At 47.3% G+C, this 6,000-nt stretch overlaps 1 non-coding gene across 1 annotated transcript; it reads right to left on the bottom strand.

Moving 5' to 3' along the window:
- Positions 1-1,397: 1,397 nt before the first annotated feature.
- On the bottom strand, positions 1,398-4,198 carry LOC105883160 (uncharacterized). Its single transcript, XR_012921052.1, has 3 exons — positions 4,082-4,198; positions 2,895-3,011; positions 1,398-2,457 (listed from the first exon to the last, which is right to left on the bottom strand). It is a non-coding gene; the product is annotated as an uncharacterized LOC105883160 (transcript).
- Positions 4,199-6,000: the final 1,802 nt, after the last annotated feature.

The following is a 6,000-nucleotide window of genomic DNA, read 5'->3' as shown; positions in this document are numbered from 1 at the left end:
GCAGGTTTCTCCAGCAGCTCAGTAGCTGCTAGAGGGAAATTTTAACCACTCCACCTACCATTCTGGCTGGTCTCCAAGGCTCTTGGGGCTTAATCCCTACCTATGCCTTTCTCCTTGCAGTTCTGTTCCACAACCTCTTCCCGTGGAGTCTCCCGTAGGTTCAGGCACCATTCCTTGCGACCCTCATCTAATCTGTTGGACTGTCTGTCTTTTTCTCTTTCATCTATACTCTCTCCTCATTATAAAGACACTCTTATGTTTCTTGTCTGCCATCTTGCCTCTCCCCTAGACTTTGGACTTAGACTTTAAAATTGATGTTAGAATGATTTAAGACTTTTGGGGCTATTAAATGAAATTAATCCATTGTTCACGTGAACAAGGGCATGAATCTTGGGGTGCCAGGAACAGAATTCTATGGTTTGAATGTTTATGTCCCCCCAAAATTCATATGTTGAAATTCTTACCCCCAAGGTGAGGGTTTTAGGAGCCGGGGCCTAGCGAGGTGACCGGGTCATGGCGGCAGAGCCCTCATGAATGAGATAATGGCCTTATGAGAAGAGGCCCAGGAGAGGCCTTTCATTCCTTCTACCATGTGAGCTGAGAGTAAGAAAATGGCTGTCTGTGAGCAACAGACCCTCACCAGACCCAAATCTGCTGGCACTCTGGTCTTGGACTTCTCAGGCACCAGATCTGTGAGAAACAAATTTCTGTTGTTCATAAACCACCCAGTTTACAGTATTTTTACAGCAGCCCAAATGGACTAAGACAATCGCTGAAGGAAACTAAATCAGTATCTTGCAGAGCTATCTGCACTCTTATGCTCATTGCAGCATTGTTCACAACAGCAAAGATATGGCAACAACCCCTGTCCATGGGCAGATGAATAGGTAAAGAAAATGTGGTGTTTATTAACATTTCATTAATAATAACGGAATATTATTCGGCCTTCAAAAAAAAAAAGAAAATCTTGCATTTGCAACAGTATGGATGAAACTGGAGGACATTATGCTAAGTGAAGTAAACTAGCCACTGAAAGACAAACACTGCATGATCTCACTTATATGTGGAACTTTAAAAAGTAGAGCTCACACAAGTAAAGAATGGAATGTTGGTTGTCAGGGGTTAGGGACTAGGAGAAATGAGGAGATGTTGGTCAAAGAATACAAAGCTTCAATTATGCAGGGCAAATAAGTTCTCGAGATCTAATGTGAAGCATGGTGACTATAATTACTAACATAATTACTAACTGTACTGTATTTTTGAAATTTTCTAAGAAAGTAGATCTTAAATGTTCTCACCACACCAAAAAAAAGTAACTGTGAGGTGCTGATATGTTACTTACCTTGGTTTAATAATTTCGCAATGCATACATATAGTAAAACATCACATTGTACACCTTAAGTATACACATTTTTTATTTGTCAATTATACCTAATAAAGCTGGGAGTCAGGAGGTATTATTGCAGCCATCTTTGAAAGATAAAATCCACATTAACAAACCACAGTAAGTTAAGGAGAAAGAATGAAGTTGACATTAACTCCAAAACAGATGCCATATTTCTGAAAGCTTTTTTAAAATAGTAGCTAAAAGTTTTTCAAATGTATTACTCTCAGCTTCTTCCCTTACATTGCTTAGTTTTTCCTCATGTTTCCTATTTAGCGACTCCATTTCTTTCTCCATTTCTTCCTTTGATTTATTAGTATAATTCTCTTCCACTCGTTTTTTTTTCTCTTTTAATTCATCCGCATAGGTTTTTCTCAAAATCTCTGCCTCTCGTCTCAGGCGTTTCTCTGTGTCCTCGTATATGGCGTCTGAAAAGAAAGACCCTCCATTGCCTTGCACCATTGTCTCTATCAGCCCCACCAGCCCCTCCACTTGGCTTTCCTTCTCTGCTTCTGGGGTGTTGTCGAAGGCATAGAAGCGGTTCCCGCACTCTCGGATGATCTTTTTTAGGTTCCAATCTGCTGCTTCTAGAAAATCTTCTAGCAGTTGGCCCTGGCCCATTAACTCGTCTTTTCGAGTGAACAAAATGATCATATACTTCATGGCTGGCTCCCCAAAGAGAGCCTTGATCAGTGCAACGGTTCTCTGCTCTTCCTCCGTGAAGCGGCACAGCTGCATGACCAGGACAATGGCGTGAGGCCCTGGGCACGAGCGGATGACACACTTGCTGATTTCACTGCAGGTGGTGAGCAGGCTCTCCTTCGTGTCAAAGAGCCCAGGGGTGTCAACAACAACAAGGTCTCTCCCCTTCCATTCCCGCGATGCTCTCTGACAGGTCTTGGTCACAGCTTGGGCAGCAACTCTAGAGTCAAAGATTCTCTTCCCAAGGATGGTGTTTCCTGTTGCACTTTTCCCACTTCCAGTCTTCCCTACCAGAACGATCCTCAAAGACTGCTCGGTATGCTCAGCCATGTTCACACCAAGAAACTCTGGAGCTTAGGCACACACAGGACCTCAAGGAGGGAAAGGAGAGGAAAAAGAAAAAAAAGACCAATTTAAGTAATAGGGCCCATTTCCAACCCTCCTTTCTTCCTCTCCCTGAAAATGTGTTCTACTCTATTATCCATATTGATCCCAGTAGGGACTGAAACATGAAATAGTTGAAGGACTATAAAAAAACAAAAAAGTAGTTTAATAGTTTCCCCACAAAAGAGTACCAGGTCCAGAGGGTTTCACAGGGAAATTCTATTCAACCGTTCAAGGCCTGGCGCAGTGGCCCACGCCTCTAATCCTAGCACTCTGGGAGGCGGAGGTGTGCGGATCGCTCAAGGTCAGGAGTTTGAGACTAGCCTGAGCAAGAGCCAGACCCCATCTCCACAAAAAATAGAAAGAAATCAGCTGGACAAGTAAAAATATATAGAAAAAATTGGCTGGGCATGGTGGCACGTACCTGTAGTCCCAGCTACTCGGGAGGCTGAGGCAGAAGGACCGCTTGAGCCCAGGAGGTTGCTGTGAGCTAGGCTGACGCCACCGCACTCTAGCCTGGACAACAGAGTGAGATGAGACTCTGTTTCAAAAAAAAAAAAACCTTTGAAGATCTGATCATCTCAATGCTTCTTAAACTGTTCCCAACCATACAAAAAGAAGGAAAACTTTAAATTCTTTCTATGCAAGTATAATATTGACTCCAAAAACTGGCAAAGATTTCACCAATAAAAAACTACAGACTCACAAACTCATTTGTGAATATTGATGCAAAAATCCTAAATTTTTGCATCAATTGATGCAAAATTGATGCAAAAATCCTAAATGTGGAAAAAACACGTGCTTGGGCGCGGGCAGACCTACACTGTGGCCAAACCCACCTAGAACGCCTCAGACGCTCCTTGAGATTCCGCTGTCTCTGCTAGGAAAGGGACAAGGAACCGAGTGAGCCCCGCAGGGTGGCCCCGAGGCTTCCACGGAGTCATTTCCAAGACGCTGTTTCACACTGCCCAGAGCGCAGCAGCTGCGCCTAAAACGCTGTCACTGTGCAAGAAAGCCAGGACTGCAAACACTTGGGCGACTCACCTAGAGCCACCTCGCACCCTAGAACTTCCTCAGCTCACACTGTTTCTTCAGCCGCACGGCTCCACCCCACACACACGCTGCTTTTTGTTCGGTGCTGGAAAGGAGCCAGCAGACTCAGTTCACGCTTTCTCTGTCGTGAGTCACCTGGGAAACCCTTGGAGAGTCACCAAACTCTCTGGGGTTATGAATCTTTGTTAGCAACAGGAGGAATTTAGACAGGTTGTCTCCAAATCGCCTTCCAGCCCCTAAGCATCTGCCAGGGGAGCGCTCCATTCCCTGAGAAGCTTATGAGCGACGTGCGGCATCTGTCACAGGAGCCGCGGGCTGGAAGGCGCAGTGGGCAACAAAGCGTGTCGTGCTGAACAGGAGATGCGTGGGTACCGCACTCGCAAATCTCCTCGCCTCCCTCTCTACCTGCGACAGCCACTACCCTGGCAGCACCGTCTGTGCAGCGCTCTGCCACGGTGTCCTGTCCCTCCTCAGAGCAGAGTCCCTCCCACCCATGCCCTGTCCCCTGCTGCCCGTCCCCGCCCTGTTGCACAGCGCCCTCTTCCCAGCCAGGCTCACCTGTGGAAGCAGCGGATGAGTCCCAAGTCTCCTCCAAGGAGGCTGTGTGAGCTGCTGCTGTTGCATGAAGTGCCGGGCAAAAGTGTTTGCACCCCATAAAGCCTCTGAGCCAGGAAGCTCGGGTTGGGTGGGGCCAGTAACGAAACTGTTTGCCTTTAAAGAGACAGAAACACTGTTCCCTAAGGCGGTGCTTGCTTCAGTTTTGCCACGCTGAAACCTTTTGCCCAGGTGTGTGCTATAACGCCATTCCAAGGCAGTACTTTTTGTTTGGGTTATGGTGATGGGTCCCAAAGGGCCTTTATTAAATGACCCAAATATTGCTCAGAAAGCATTAGGCACAGTGCCTGCCTGGTCGTCTCCCCTGGGTGGAGTGAGCCACTGAGGGGTGACTTGGGGAAGAAGGAAGACAGGTGTGCACCTTGCTGTGTCCAGGCAGGGCACCAGCACTGCTCTTAGTGACTGTGGAATACGGGCTTTCTACTATAGTCTGTGAGGAAGGTCTCAAGCTACTTATTCAAAACTTAACACCACTGAGGTTAAAGCGAAAAGAGTGTGAACCGTTAGAAACCCATAGAGAAAACAATGAAGGCGAGGACTGAAAAGTCTGCGGTGATCACATAGCTTCTCTGGTGTTTCCATACGGTTCTTCCTCGCTTTAAAATCTGGGTGACCTGCCAAGTAAAGACGCACCCAGGTAACGGACCCTGCTAGCCTTCTCAACCTTCCTGCCTGCACCAGATCCTGCTGCCCCAGGCTTAAGCAGAGATAGATTTTCCTGGATTTACCGAGGGGATGCTCTGGAAATTTCTTGAGGTAAGAGGCAGGTTTCCAAAGCTTTCATGGTTGACCCTATGCTCTAGTTGGCTTTTGCGTCACCAGAATAACGTAATGTTTTTGTTACCTGTGTGTGTGTGTGTGTGTGTGTGTGTGTGTGTGTACATACAAAACAACTCAGGGCTTTTTCTGCTGCTGTGATGTTAGACAAATGCAAAGCTTTACCTATTAAAACGCTGCAGAAACACTAACAGGAGGTGAGAGGAATAGTCCCTCGCGCTGCCCTGGCTCTTACACAAATGATCTATCTTACCTTGGTCTGTCAGTCTCCTATTGCTGCCATAACAAATGACCGAAAATGTAGTGGGGCTAAAACAACACAGATTCCTCCTCTTACACTTCTGGAAATCAGGAGTCCAGGATGAGTCTCATGGGGATAAAATCAGGGTGTCGGCAGGGTTCCTTCCAGAGGCTCCAGAGGAGACTCGGCTCCTTGCCCCTGCCAGCTCCTACGTGCTGCCCATATTCTTCGGCCGCCTCACACAGCCTCTGCCGCCACCTGCACAAAGCCTTCTTCCTCCTGGGACCTCCTTGCCTCCCTCCCTTGTGACTTAGACCCACCCAGGTGATCCAGGGCAGTCGCCCCGTCTCTAAATGCTTCGTTTACTCACATCTGCGAGGATCCTTCTGCCGGACAAGCAGCAGGCACAGGCCCTTCCCATTACCAAATCTGTGTTCGTTTTGCGGGCGCCCTAAGAAACCACCACTAACTGGGGGGCTTAAAACAATAGGAGCTAACTGTCTCGCAGTTCTTGAGGTCAGAAGTCCACAATCAAGCTGCCAGCAGGGCCATGTGCTCTCCCTGAAGACCCTAACGGAGGATCCTTCCTGGTTTCTAGTGGCTGCCGGCGACCCGGGCGTTCTTTGGCCTGTAGACGCATCGCTCCAGTCTCTGCCTCTGTTGCCACACGGGTTTCTCCCTGTGTCTTTGTCCAGATTTCACTCATTTTGTAATGCTAGGAGTCGTTGGATTAGAACCCACTGAGAAAACTTCATCTTAACTTGATTTCGCCGCAAAGACACTATTTCCAAATAGGGTCACATTCTCAAGTACTAGGGCTTAGGACTTGAGCATATCGTTTCTG

The sequence above is a fragment of the Microcebus murinus genome, chromosome 9 (genome assembly GCF_040939455.1).
Source record: "Microcebus murinus isolate Inina chromosome 9, M.murinus_Inina_mat1.0, whole genome shotgun sequence".
Taxonomy (NCBI): Eukaryota; Metazoa; Chordata; class Mammalia; order Primates; family Cheirogaleidae; genus Microcebus; species Microcebus murinus.
This window is presented reverse-complemented; position numbering and strand designations above follow the sequence as displayed.